This window comes from Marmota marmota, unplaced genomic scaffold, assembly GCF_001458135.2.
Source record: "Marmota marmota marmota unplaced genomic scaffold, marMar, whole genome shotgun sequence".
Classification (NCBI taxonomy): domain Eukaryota; kingdom Metazoa; phylum Chordata; class Mammalia; order Rodentia; family Sciuridae; genus Marmota; species Marmota marmota.
The window spans coordinates 50,987,372-51,001,370 of record NW_026000005.1 but is presented as its reverse complement, the minus strand read 5'-3'; the positions used below and the strand labels follow the sequence as shown (position 1 = coordinate 51,001,370).

The following is a 13,999-nucleotide window of genomic DNA, read 5'->3' as shown; positions in this document are numbered from 1 at the left end:
TCAGACGTCTGCATGGAGTCAGCCATGGTCCTGCCAGGACCTCCCTGGTGCAACGCAGGGGACGTTGCTGGCCTGGGAAGCCTCCCCTTCAGGCCTCCCTAGTCAGGTAGCAGTGGCCTTTAGGGACACCCTACCCAGTGCAGAGCCCCATCCTGCCCCTTGGCCAGCCTGGTGGGCAGCCCTGAGGGCCAGCTCTGCCTCCAGAGCAGCTTGACCGGGGCACCTGCCTCCCCTCTGCCACTCCCTCTGGAATGAAGATGAAGGTGAGTGTGTAAAACCCAGGGGTGGTTTTCCTGCCTCAGAGACTCACCCTAGAAGACCCATGGAAGGTGACAGAGCCCACAGCAACATTCATACGGGGCAGCCTTCAGGGAGCATGTCTAGTATGCTGAGCGCATCTTTAATTTGATTCTTTCCCCTTGCTCTCTGGGTATCGATCAGAGCTGAAGATTCCCTCCTCTTGCCTTCCCAGGGACTCCACCACTGTCTGGGTTTAAGGAGACTCGTCACTACTGAGGCCTTTCTTCCTCCTCCTTCCCACTCCTCATTTTTATGACAGGAATAAACGGCACCTGACCGTCGCTCCCCTCCCATCCGTTCAGACAGTGAAGTGCCAAAGCTTCAGCGGCTCTCTGCAGAGCACGATCCTCTACCTTCTGGATCGTCAGGGAGCAGCAGGTGCCCGGGCCCAGACTCGTGCAGCCAGGGCCACGTGGGTGCCCACACCCAGTGCAGGAAAGGCCGAGCGGGAAGGGCCTCGGGCTCCCTGTGCCTCCAGATCGCTGGCCCAGTTTCTGTCTACCTCGCCAAGGTTTCCTTGGCACCATCGAGCCAGTCCCCACCATGGGCTGTGGAGCTCCGCCCGCTGTGGGTCAGGATGTGCTTCAGAGCTATCCAGCTGTGGGCTGAGGATGCTGGGATTTTTATCCCCCAGCTCCCTGCCTGTCATCCATTGTGGCTGAGGGAGCTCCTCCATCAGGAGAGATCCCCGAGGCCGCGGTCTGGGCATCACTACTAGGTAGCCCTGGGCAACAGATCATCAGCCGAAGCTCTGTTCAGATTGTCAGGTAGCTCATGCATCCTATGGCCCCAGAGCCTGTCCAGCTGGCCAGGGCCTCTGATGAAACTTCCAGTCGGGTGTGTCAGATGTCCAGCCACCTGTGACGAGAGCCCTCTCTGGGCCTCACTCACCTGTGGGAGGTGGGAACCCTGTGGGCCTTTCCATTCCCCTTCCCTGCCCAGGACTGTGCCCCCACTTCCTCTCCTCGGCATGCCTGGGTCTAGCACCGTCTGCGGCAGTGTTAACTGGTGCCACAGCTCTCACAGCATCTTCAAAGGTCGTGAGAGAAGCCAAGTAGGAATTATTTTGTTTTTTGAGTTACAAATGAGTTACAATGTCAGGTGTTATGACAGAGGTACGGCAGTCAGCCGTGGTGCTGCTGGAGGGACAGGCCCGGAGGCCACTTAACACTGCAGGACCCAGAGACAGGAGCACGCCCCAGCAGCCTGACAGGTGCAAGGGCGAGTTGAGGGAAGAACCGTCTTTCCACAAATAGCCGTGCAGCAGTTAGATGTTCACGGGCAAAAGGAATGTGAACCTTATCTAGACCTCAGGCTTACACAGAAATCGACTCCAAATGGATCACAGGCCCAAATTGAAAACACGAAACCACTAAACTTCTAGGAAAAAGCAAAGAAGGGAGGTTCTGTTTTGGACCGATATTCAACGAAGAGCTATGGCTTGATTTGCTGTGATAGGGCTGTGACCCTGACAAAGGCACACTCCGAAAATGGATGCATCACACCACAGCAAAACTGGACTGGCACATGAGAAATACCGTTAAGAGGAAGGGAGAAAAGCTACATCCCAGGGAACGCATCCAAGAAGGGCTCAGTATCTAGAACATGAAGAGACCCAACACTCATCACTAAAAGGAACTCAAACAATCCAAGGAGAAATGGGCTAAGGACACGAGCAGATGCCGCACCAAAGAAGTCAATTAACTCCTAAAGGAGATGCTCAGCACCACGGGCAAAGGAGACTCACCACGACACCATCACCACGCTCCTCTGAAGACGGTAAAATGAAAAAATAACAGTGTCAATACCAAATGCTGGAGCGGGTGCAGAGAAACTGGATAGCTTACCCCTTGCTGATGGAAATGGAAATGACATGGCTCCTCTGGACAAGAATACGGCAGCTTCTTGCAGAACCTACCAACGCCCTTACCTCACGACCCAGGGATTGCACCGTGGGGCACTTCTTTCAGAAATTCAAAAACCCATGTTCACATGAAAACCTGCTCATCCGAGCTTTACTCTCGATAGCAACAACCTGCATATGACTCATGTCCTGCAGTGGGTGAACAGTGGAGCAAACTGTTCACCCATGGCTTGAAATACTGCTCAGCAGTACAAAGGAACCAGCTATAGGCACCTGAGACTTTGATGAATTCCAAGGGAGTTGTGCCAAATTAAAAATGTCGATCTTGAAAGCTCATGCCCTGCATGGTTTCATCCTCAAAGAGAAAAACACAGAGGTGGAGAACACGGCAGTGGTGGCTATGGGCTGACGGGAAGGAGGGAGGGAGGGGCTGCAGCTCAGTGATGTTTGTGATTGTTTGTTCCAGATGTCAACTGTGGCGGGGGGCACTCCAGACTAGGTAAACCAACTGTGGTGTGCTCATGCCGTGGAATGCTCTCTGCAACCAAGCAGAGCTGACTGGTGACTCACAAGCGGCTGGAGTGGACTCAGATGTTCCCCACATGAAGAAAGCCAGACACTGGCTGGTGCGTAGGGTGTGAGGGAACCCAAGTCTATTGTACAGAATGGAGATGGGGCTGTCTGGGACGGGAGTGGACAGCCAGCTGGGGCAGGGTGCCAGGGTCTTCATCTGTATCCTCCAGGAGGTGGTGGTCTCATGTTTGTGTGCATTTGTTGAAACTCTTCAAAGTGTGTACTTACTGTATCTAGGTGTGCATATTTGTCAAATTCACATTTAAGATGAGTGCATTTTTTTTTGTATATAATTGTGTCCTATCAACAAGAACAGGTTATCCAAAATCCACGCGGGAGGCTTTGGCCCTCTGGAGTCGGTGGCTCAGTTTTAGAGCATATTCCATGGAAACTGCGTGGGAGTTATCTTTGCACTTGGTAGGTATTTTAACTCACCCCAGCTGGGCCCTGGTGAGCGGGTCCACTGTGACTCATGTGCTTCATCCACTACTTGAAGTATTGGGGGAAGGGAGATGGGATTATATACATCAGCTCCTGTGGTCACTTCTAACTCACACGGAGTTCCTCCAGGATGGGATCAAGATGTAGCTTAGACATTTTTTCCGAAGATTAGCTTGCTGTGGCAGATATGGTGTGACCACGGACTTCCCTTCCAGAAAGAACATGCTGGAGAGCTGGAGGAGCAAGTCAGCTAGCAGCTGTCCACTCCGTCTGTCAGCATGGCCCCAGCGTGCAAGCCGAGGCCCTCTCTGTGGGTAGCTGCAGTTTAGTGCTGGCCGCTCTCCCTCAGGGCTGCCCTACCTGCCCCCCCGGAGCATGGTCCCCGGAGCCTCTGAGTCCCCCTGAGCCTCTGAGTCCCTGGACAGCCCTCCCCTCCCTGCCCTCTGCAGTGGTGTCAGGCTCCAACACAGTCTGAAGCTTCCCGCTCCACCCTGGCTCCCTCTCCTCCTTTCAGAGGCACGAGATGCACAGGAGTGTTTCCGCGGGTCGTGGAAAGAGGTAGGAAGCTAAAAGCAAAGTGGAGAGGCCTTGCAGACAAACGGGAGAGCCAGCAGCCACTCTCCTCTGAGGCCCAGGGTGACAAAGGGAGAAGGAGCTTCCGGGTCCCAGGATGTGTGCCCTGGTGGGAGCCGGGCATGGGGAAGACAGTGGGGCCTCAGATGCGACCTAAAGTGGCAGAGGGGCTTCTCTCCCACCTCTCTGCTCCCGCCTTCAGCCCTCCCCCAGGGCCTGTTCTTGTCAGCCCATCCAGGGAGGGGCCTGGGAAGTGTCCCTCAGAGCAGAGCAGAGCAGAGGAAAGAACGTGCAGAATGTGCATCTGAAGGCACTCAGGCCGGTGACCAGGACACCTTCCAAAGCCACATCCCTGCTCATTTCCTAAACCTCCTTAGGATCCAACACCGGTGGCTGGAGAGCAGGCTGGAGGGGCAGAGGCTGTGACCAGCAGGAACGCACAGGGCAAGGGCTGACCCTGGCGGGGGAGCTGCAGCTGCTCCCCCAAGACCCTGGTGACCTGGCTGTGCAGGGTTTGGACATTTTCATAATAAAATATTGTTTAAAAACCCTCTGCAGTGGAACACTGGCCTTCCGGTGGGGAGAGGCTGACAGGTTTCCTGCAAGGCCATGTCTCACTGCAGTGTGGTTTGTTTCCTCTTTCTCCTTGCTGAGAGATAGTGCAGGGTGGCGGGACCCCAGGAGGAAGCGTTCCCAGTTCTGACTGCCCTCTGGTGGTCTGTAGGCGCATGCCCGCAGCAGGCTGCTGTCCGAGTCATGCTCTGCGTAGCTCGTCCATCCATTTGCAAATTCTGAGTTAGCTACTCACATTTTAAAATCCAAAGCTGGGCCTCATGGCTCATGCCTGTATTCCCAGAAGGATTGACTGAGATTGATTGAGCCCAGGAGTTTGGGGCCAGCCTGGGCAACATAGCCAGACCTGCCTCAGAAGAAAAAAAAGTCCGAAAAATTCTCAAAAGTATAGAAGGATCTGTCAGTCCTGGGTCTATGTGGCTTCGTAGCAGCTGTTGGCCATGCCAGCCTGCTGCGGCCTCTGCGGCCTCCTGCTGTATCACACCTGTCAATCTACTCCTTTAGTGTTCCTCTCTGGACCTCAGGGCCCTGGATTCACCAGAACTTCTCCAATACAACAACTTTAAGGCCATGTTCCTTAAATTGCATTAATCTATGACCCATCTTCTGTGACTGGCCTTAGCCATGTGTCAAAACTATTTGCTTAAAACTTTAAGAGGGATTCTTTTGAAGGTCTATTTGGACTGTGTCCTAAATAGTAATGCCTGTAAAGTCAAGAGTGTTGTGCTCAGCAGGTCATTGTGTGGTACCAAACAGCAACGCTGTGGCTGAAGCCTTCAGGTCATCTCCTACACCCTAATAACAGGTGCATCTCCTCGCAGGCAATACAACTGCATCAGGCTCAGGTGCGTTGCCTGAAACACCAATCCTGCCTCTACCTTGGTCCCCTCCCCACGGTGCCCGTGGGAGTCACACCAACAATGATCCCGGGCATTCATTCTCTGCGGAGCCAGACTGTCTTCCATCTGAGTCGCGAGGCCCAGAGCACACGCCTCCAAGTGCCCGTCTCTCCAAGAGCCGCTGGCTCTGGCCCTTCTTGAGTCCTGGTCTTCTGTGTTCCTTGGATTCAGCACATCCCCAGCTGCTGGGGTTTGCCCAGGTTCACCGCTGTTGCTTGCACTCCCAAGGCTCGGACTGGGCCAAACCAAAGGCGTGCATCTCGGAGAGAGGTATGCAGTGTCAGGTAGGAATGCGGCTGGGGAGAGGGAAGTTGGCTGAGGCTCAAAGGGCCTGTGGTGGCACACCAGGGTTTGACTGTCAGTGTGGCTGGCTGTCGATTTCTCCTCTCAGTTGACCTAATAACTTGTAGGAACCGTGTTCTTCCAACATAGATGGGACAGGAGTAACTACCATGGCAACACCCACGTTGACCTGGCACACAGGAGCTTGGCACACACACGTAACCCACCTGAACGGCCACGAGGAAGCTGCCACAACTGGCTGTTTTAGACACGAGAAGAGTGACATTCAGAGAGATTAGGTAATGTGACTGTGGCCACATGGCTGGCAAGTGACAGAGCCAATGCCCAAGCCCAGGTCCGTTGGATCCTGTGTCCACACTCTTGATGGCTCGCCATTTGCAGGCACTTGATACTGAGTCATTTCCTGTTCTTTGGTGCGTTAATCCCTGTCCCTTCCGGCTGCACTTGTAGGTCAAGTGTTTTGTTGTTCTTGGATTTCCCCTGGCGTCTCCGCCTTTGCTCTAACATAGCACCCTGAACTGGGCACAGTGTTGGGCCTGCCCAGTGTGGCTACTTCTGCCTCCCACAATGTGCTGTGTGTTCTCCTTAACTAGGTGGGAACCAGCCTTCACACGAGCAGCCTCCACCCCTGGGAGGAATGAATTCCTTCCGTTTCAGCCAATACCACAGAATACTTTGGAAAGAAGATGGAGGTTGGTGTTCTGGTGTTACTAAGCCCTCATTTTCTAGGGCTTAGTAATGCCCACTGAATCTTAGAGCCGGAAGGGCCCTGGGCATGACAAAGTCTCCACACCCAGCCTCCAGCAAGTGATGTGAGGAGGCCATGTTGTCCTCCAGGAGAGGTTGTGCCAGTACCCACTCCCACCAGCCGTGAGTGGAGTGTCCACCCACCCACGCTGGGTGTCCTCCTCAGGAAATAGGAGATGGGGCAGAGGCAGGTAGGGCGGATGCAGTCACCATCCACCTGTCTCACTCCAAGTCCTCCTGCAGTCAAGCTGGCGGTCAAGCGGTCAATCCTGGCCAATGGTGTGCGACGGGGAGTGAAGGTCCATTTCCTGAGATGCAGTCACAGGCCACTGTCGTTCCCCTAGCTCTCTCTCCTATTTCCTGTGACTCTCATGATGACTTTGGAGATCACAAGCTGCAAATGACGTTGGCTGTAGGTGGAAGAGGCCATCGGCGGCACACCACAGTGGGTAGCCGTCTGAGCAGAGGGCCGGGTAAGTCACGTCTCTGGGCACTCACACCCGGTGGAATGGCCTCCCATCCTGACCTGGGCCCACCCTGGGACTCCCCTGAGATGCAGAGGTGATATGGATCCAAGCTCTAAGAGGCCTGCTGACCGATGCCTTTCCAGCTACTCTGCTGGACTGAGCAACGGGAGAAGGAGAAGACCCGAGGTTACACAGAGGGAGAAGGACACTCAGCTGTCTTGGTGTCCAGCTGAGCCCAGCGCTCTGGCCGTCTCTGCAAAGGTGCCCAGTGTGTGGGAGAGCCAGCTTGGGCGTTCTGGCCCAGCTGAAGCCCTGTCCCCTGACAACCCAGTGGAACCCGGTCAACCTCAGAATCATGAGAGGCGACAGGATGGTGGTTGCTCTGAGCCACTGGATCTTGAAATGGTTTGCACATAACGATAGGTAGCTAACTCAGTGACAGAGTAGCTGGTGACATGTAGGCCACTGTGACGGGGAGTTTGTCTGTTGGCACGGTCAGTGTTTGTTCTCCTGACATAACAAATGACCAGTGCAACAGGCCCGTCCGGCAAAGGCAGAAAGTCGGGGGTGTGTAGACACGCTGTGCCACCCTCATTTCCTGCTGATGAGATGGGGGAATGGGAGGAGAGGAGAGAGTGACCGTGACTCTGAGACTCCAAGCCTGTGACATGAGGAATTGAAGTTCCTCAGGAGGGGAGCAGATCTACTTGAGGAAGAAAACAAGAGAGAGAGGGCATCTGGAGCTGGCGGGATCCCCCAGGAAAATAGCACCAGGCCTGGTGAGCCTGACCCACTGGTGAGGGAAGAGCCCCCGGCTGGGCGTGGCGGGGAGATGGAGCTGACTCCACTGGAGAACGGCAGTGAGGGAGGGCAGAGGAAAGGGAAGGCGGGGCGGAGGGTGGCCATAGAGATTCCTCATGGACATGGCCTCAAGGACCAGCAGTGAGGGAAGGACCCAGGGAAGAGATAAGGCAGAGAAGGTCCCTCTGAGCCCAGGGTTAGAGGGTCTCCACTGTGGGTGAGAGGCAACTGCGGCCGAGTCTGGGGCAGGACTGAGGGGGGCCTGGGGTAGGGCTCAGACTGTGTCAGAGGCAACGGTGGGCAGAGCACACAGAGGTACTTAATGTTCGTCCATGTGTCTGTCCCTCCATCCTTCCATCCATCCTTCCCTCCACCCGTCCACCCATCCATCTGTCCGTCCATCCAACATCCTGTCTGCCCACCCATCGTTAAATCCTGCTAGGGTCTGCCATAGACCAGGCATAGGAACCAAACAGATGTGGTCCTGCCCTGTGCTGGGAAAAGTTCATGGCTCCTCAAACCCTCTTCATTTCTGCCTTTCCGTTTTACGGTTGCCTTTCTAGACAGGGCAATAGTAAGCAGAACAGCCGCCATTTTTTTTTTTTGAGCACTTTTTCTGGGGCCAAGCACTGTACATCGCCTGCTGCATCATTCCTACCTCTCTATCCTTCCAGGAACAACAGCATAAGGCAGGGACGGTTTGGAGGCCAGGCGACTGAGGCCCAGAGAGGTTGGAATCCTGAGGTGGTCTTGAGATTCAGCCTCTGTTTGTCTGTCCCCACCCACCAGTGGTCCTGTGGATGCTCTAACGCAGCCCTGGGGCTTCTCCCCTCCACCTTCTGCAAGGGAGAGGGGCTCCCTTGACCTGATCTGTGTACAGAGCTGAATTCCTGGCAGGAGCCGCGCTGCAAGATGCTGTGGAAGAGACGGGAGAGTGGCCGGCAGCCCTTTGAACACCGGGATACTGGAGACATCAGTGGGTTAACTTCACAACCAACGGACATAGTTTCTATGGGAAAATACATTGTAAACCCCAAACAACTGACTTGGAAACAGACCTGGAACTCAGCCTGCGTATAAATCAGGGGCTGAGCTGTGAGCGTTGTTTGTTTTGAACATGACCCCACTGGACTCTCCTCTCCTTAGCCTGGTTCTTTCTCTCGCTCACTCTTTTCTTTCCTTGATGCTGTGCAAAGACCCCAGGCATCCTTGTAGTTCATTGGCAAAAGCCACACTGTCCCCTAGCTGGGTATACATCTTACTGACTGTCCCCTAGAGATGTGTTTCATCACTATGGAAAATGAAATTCTGTTTTCCTAGGTGACGGGATGTGTTTACCCAGGGACTCCAAGTGGGCTCCAGAGCCTCAGCCAGATGGTTCCGGATGTGTAACGTGAGGAGCTGGGCCCGAGGCCCTCCCTGGCCATGTGACTCACAGGGCCGGTGTGGACGGACGTGCACTGTGTGTTCCCTGCCCACAGGGCTGCGCACACGGTACACAGGCTCCCTGGACAGCTTAGGTGGCGCTCAGGCGGGGGAGGGCTTGCTCTTGCTGGCACTGGGCTGGGCCCTCCCAGCCTCTCTGAGTCACCACTATTTTTAGCACAGCCTCGTCCAGGTGGGCCAGGCTCCGCGCAGGCTTCTCTCAGTGTCCTGTGTCTCCGTTCCTGCCTTGGGTGGCTGGGCCAGATGCAGGGGTTGGCAGTTCCAGCCTCTCCCTCTACACCCGTGACCCTCAGCAAGCTGGCGAGCAGGGGCGGAATCCGCCATTTCAGGAACTGAGCACATTCTGACAGTGACATTTGCTGGTGGCTTTATGGGCTCGTGAGCCCACAGGCTGGGGACAGGGAGGGCCGACGGTGATGTACTTGTAATGTTGCAGTTTATTCTGCCAGGGACAGATGTGACTGACCGTCCATGAGGCTGTGCCCCTGTGCGTGGACGCGGCTTCAGAGAGGGCCATGGCCAGGTGGCCGCGTCTGTATTTGAGAGGGTGGGGCGGGCAGTGCCTCACTCTCTGCTGTCCTGGGATGATGGCGCTGACGTCCGGCTGACCAGGAGGATCTACCAGATCTCCTTCCCTGGCTGCGGTTTATTAGTGCGTCTGGAATAATCTGGTTTGGGTTCTTCAGGGGCAGACCTGAAACAAAAATCTGAGTTTAAATCATTTATTTTGGGGATGATTCCAGGATGGACTGGTAGCAGGGTGGTGAGAAAGGGTGTGTGAAGAAGCAGGTGACCACTGTGGTCTCTGGGGACTGGGTGGGTGTGCTTCAGAGTTGTCCCTCCCAAGGGGTGACACACTGGGGTCTTTCCCATCGTAGCCTGTCCTGGATGGAAGGCAGGGCCCAGCCCTGTAGTCCTGCCCACATGGGGGCCATGCGAGCTGTGTCCCTAGAGCACCCCCAGGCCGAGAGCTGCCGGGGCTGGTGGAGAGCTGTGAGGGAGCAGGGAGCTGGGCGTCCACGGTGTCGCCCAGTGGGGAGGGCCGCGGAGCTGGGTCCTGGTCCTGCTTTGCTGGGTTGCACTGGACAGCCGCCCACCTGTTCCAATGGCTGGGGTCCTTGCCCTGCTCCCTCCTGGGCTGCTGTGACGATGTCGTGTGAGAGGCGGGTGGGCTGCGGGTCTCTGGAGGTCTGCCCAGTGTGCGTTCTGGCCGCTTCCCCTCCTCCAGGGTCCCATCCTCCATGTGACTGGAGAAAGGCTGTGCCCCCTCACCTCTCATCCAGCTGCACCATGGCTCGAGTCCAGGCTGGGCCAAGCCCGTGTTCCCTCTTCCTGGTGACAGGGACACATGACCCCAGCAGGGCCAGTCCGTCTTGTGTGAACCCCAGGAGACAGAAGGCGAGCAGTTGTGGGTGTGGGGCTGCTGGCGGCCACTGTGCTGTGCTGCAGGAGGCCTGCTGCAGAATGCCTCAGGGAGCAGGCAGCGCCCAGGCAGAGGGGGAGGGAGGGAGGAGCTTGAGGTCCTCAAGAGCATCCCTGGGTCCAGCTGTCACTGAAGCCACTGCTGTCCTTGGACTCTCCTTAGGTGAATGGCTTTGCTTTAGATGCTTGGGACCGGACTCCCGGGCTCTGTGCGGGGAACGTAAGGAACTTAGGAGAGACCTTTGGAGGGGAAGAGGAGCCCGATGGAGGGTGCTGGGCTTGTTTTCTGCCCCTGAAGGATCTCAAAGCATCCACTGCCTGGCCAGCGGGCGTGATGGGGTATGGCTGTGCCTCCGCTGAGAGTTCCCTGGAGCCCTGGGCAGCCCCTCTGCCAGGTGGAGCCCCCTGAGGCCACCCCCACTGGCCCCACCCCTGGGGGAGTCCTGGGCCTCCCTGTCTCCTCTCCACCCAACGGGCTCTCAGGGCTGCTGTGTCCCCTTCATCCGGGCGGCCTCCTCAGGGGTCACAGCAGCTCCTAGGGAAGTCTGCATTCTCAGTCTTCCTCCCCAAGGTGACGGTCACCCTGCTCGTCCTTGTTCCTTGGGGGTACGTACAAGGACATTAATGCCACATCAGGGCCCGTGTCAAGGAAGGGTTGCGAAGTCGGGGTGGCCCTCCCCTAACACAGGGCCCCGCCCCTCCTCTGCAGCCTGGGTCCTCCTTCCCTCTCTTAGCAGAGACCTGGTGGAGCCGCCCCAGGCCCCAGCTTCTCTCCTGTCACCTTCCACGTTGCCCTCAGGCCACTGTCACCAGTGTTGCCCAGTGGCTGGTCCTCCTTTGGGGTTGAAGGGGAGACACAGCTGGTTTCCTGGGTGACTCAGGAGGCAGTTTGAAAGGCTGGCCGTGCAGGGAATTGGGGGTTAGCAGCACACCTGCCCCTGGGCCAGCAGGAGCCGCTGCTGGGAAGAGGGAACCTCCCCGCAGCTCCTGAGCTCTTGGGGAGGACGGGGCCGCAGCCAAGTCTCCAAGAGCGCTCACTGCTGCAGATGTTTCCCAGCTGCTTCTCATTTCCGCAGGGCACTGAAGAGGAAATGGGCCTCAGCTGCCGCAGGAGGGTCTCCCATTCAAAAGGGGGAAGCCTGCTCTCCCAGAGACAGACCAGGAGGGGCCCCTCGGGACAGGAGGATTCCGCTCTGGAGAGAACGGTGGGGGTGGGCAGGGGGAGTCCAGTGCCTAGCCGTCCAGTGCAGAGGTGAGGTTGTGTCTGTGCAGCCACCAGACCAGCGTGGGGTCCTGCAGGGTGCAGGGGGACGTGCTGGGATGTTTCGTTGGGTGGCTTTGACGGATCCCTTTGGGGTTATCATGTGTCCCAGGGCTTTGTGTGTCCCAAGGGGACACAGTGGGGCTGGATGGCAGAAAAAATGGCCTTGGTGCTGCTAGGGGTCGGCCCTGGCCTAAGAGGGACTTGGTCTCCTTCTGTGTCCCCTGCTCCACATCACACCTTGAGCGTTCTGCACCTCGCCTCAGCTCGCAGAGCTAACCACGAACGACCCCCACACGCCCCACATGCCCCGCACTCCCCGCATGCCTCGCATGCCCAGCTGAATTGACAAACGTGCCAGGGCCGTCACAGAGGAAGGGCTGTCTTTGCAACAAACAGAGCTGGAGCAGGGGACATCTGTGGGCATGAAACAAAAATAGGAAAATCTCAGCTGACACCTCACCTCTCCAGATGCACTCCACGCTGGAACCAGCCACCAAACCACAGAACTCTCAGGCAATCAGTGGGAGGAAGTCCTCTGGACCTGGGACTGTCACCACTGAGGGTCCCAGGAGGTCTCTCCAGGGGCAGAGGAGACTTCCACTGGATCCTTCCAGGCTCTTGACACACCACAGAGAAGAATTTAAGGACACATCAGGATCTTGGTTAGGAAATGAAGGTGAAGATCCTCCCTCTTGAGTGGAATAGGGGCTCTCGAGCGGGGGGAGCACCCCCAGGGCTCAAGGCCCCAATTCTGACGAGGGAACACAGTTAGGTGGCATATGTGGGCTCTGGAGGGGCGGACTTCCCGGAGGGCTGGGAGATACCATGTTCCCCATCGGGGTCTCGTCTGGCCGGGAGGTTTGCGCTCAATGGACATCCCCTGCTATCGGGTGGGTGAGGGGTGACTGGGCCAGGGGTCGGGGTCCCACCGGGGGCTCTTCTGTTGGATCTCTTCCTGCATTCTAGCAGGCTCACCGGGCACTGCGCACCCTGGGTGCCTTTCACCCCGAGGCCCTTTGTCCCCAGGAGTTGTTCACAGACACTGTTCCACATCCCGGCAGGGACGCTGGGAGACTCCATCTTCTCTCTGTATTTCTAATTTCTATTCAGGACTTGGTGACGAGTCCTGGGGCTTGGTGTCAAACGGTCCATGAGGATCGTCCTGGGTCTGGAGGACTTCCTGTCCTGGGCGTGACGCGCTTTCCCCTTGTGAGTGGACCCTCCAGTGGGCCTGGGCGTGAGGAGAAGGGCCCTGAGCGGCACCAAAGAGGAGCCAGGACAGCGACCGAGGAAGGCACCAGAGCTGTGAGGACCGCTGCACCCTCCAAGGGCGGTGAGCCTGGATGGCCGCAGAGCCGTGAGACCAGGGCCCGCCCTTCAGGACCTCAAATTCCTGGGGCACCTCCTCGCTGACTTCCAGCTCATTCTCTCCCTGGTCTTTGCTCAATGTTTCAGTGGCTCCTGCCAAGAAGGAAACAGGTTTCTTGAAAATGAAACTGCTTTTCTTAATCTTTGACAAAAGTGACAGTTTAGGGGACCCTGGGAACCTGGAGATGTACAGGTCCCAAGGGAGCCACCTGCACAGGGACTTTTCCTAGGCTCTGAAGGAGGGGCAGGGAGCTTGATCAGCACACAGTGAGGAGGAGGGGAGGAGTGGGGAGAGGGAGGGGAGAGGGGAGGGGAGGAGAGGGAGAGAAGGGGGAAGGGAAAGAAGGGGGAGGGAGAGGAGAGCAGGGGAGGGGAGGGGTGTACTCTGAGGCGGAGGAGGCACCTTGAGGAGGCTGGGTGTGCGGAGTCCTTGGCCGCCCCCTCTCCCCAGCCCAGCTCCCTCGAGGGTCCCACAGAGCAGACTTGCTCCCGCACTCTTGTGGTGGGAGGGAAATAACGAGGAGCAGATGAATAAATAGAGCTTCCCACTCAGAGCTGGGCTGCAGATGTACAGTGTTTCTTCTTTTCTTTAAGTCACAGAGGTAGGTGTCCCTCCGCTGGCATTCTGAAGGGAAGTCTTATTTCCTTCTCTTCTGTGTTCTCTTGCAGTCTCTGAAATCTGCTCAGGTCAGGAAATGTCGAGGGACCAGAAGGACCACCGTGTCCAGATGTGTCCAGGTATGGGGAGGACCGGGCCCTCTTCCTCTTTCTTCACTTCTCCGGGCCTGGTCAGCCTCGCTGTCACTGTCCTGGGAGTCCCGTGGGTGATGCTGTCGTGCTATACACGTGTCACGGAGGTCCAGGCCCTGCTGTTCAGTTCAGTGGGGCTGGTGAGTGGTGGGATCTAGTCATGTGACTGTTATCAGCTTTCCACTACTTTAATGAAATCCCTGAGACA

The 13,999-nt window shown here is 56.8% G+C and overlaps 1 long non-coding RNA gene across 1 annotated transcript; it reads left to right on the top strand.

Annotated features, from left to right (window-relative positions):
* Positions 1-5,842: 5,842 nt before the first annotated feature.
* On the top strand, positions 5,843-13,772 carry LOC125618312. Its single transcript, XR_007349590.1, has 3 exons — positions 5,843-12,349; positions 12,784-13,152; positions 13,711-13,772. It is a non-coding gene; the product is annotated as an uncharacterized LOC125618312 (long non-coding RNA).
* Positions 13,773-13,999: the final 227 nt, after the last annotated feature.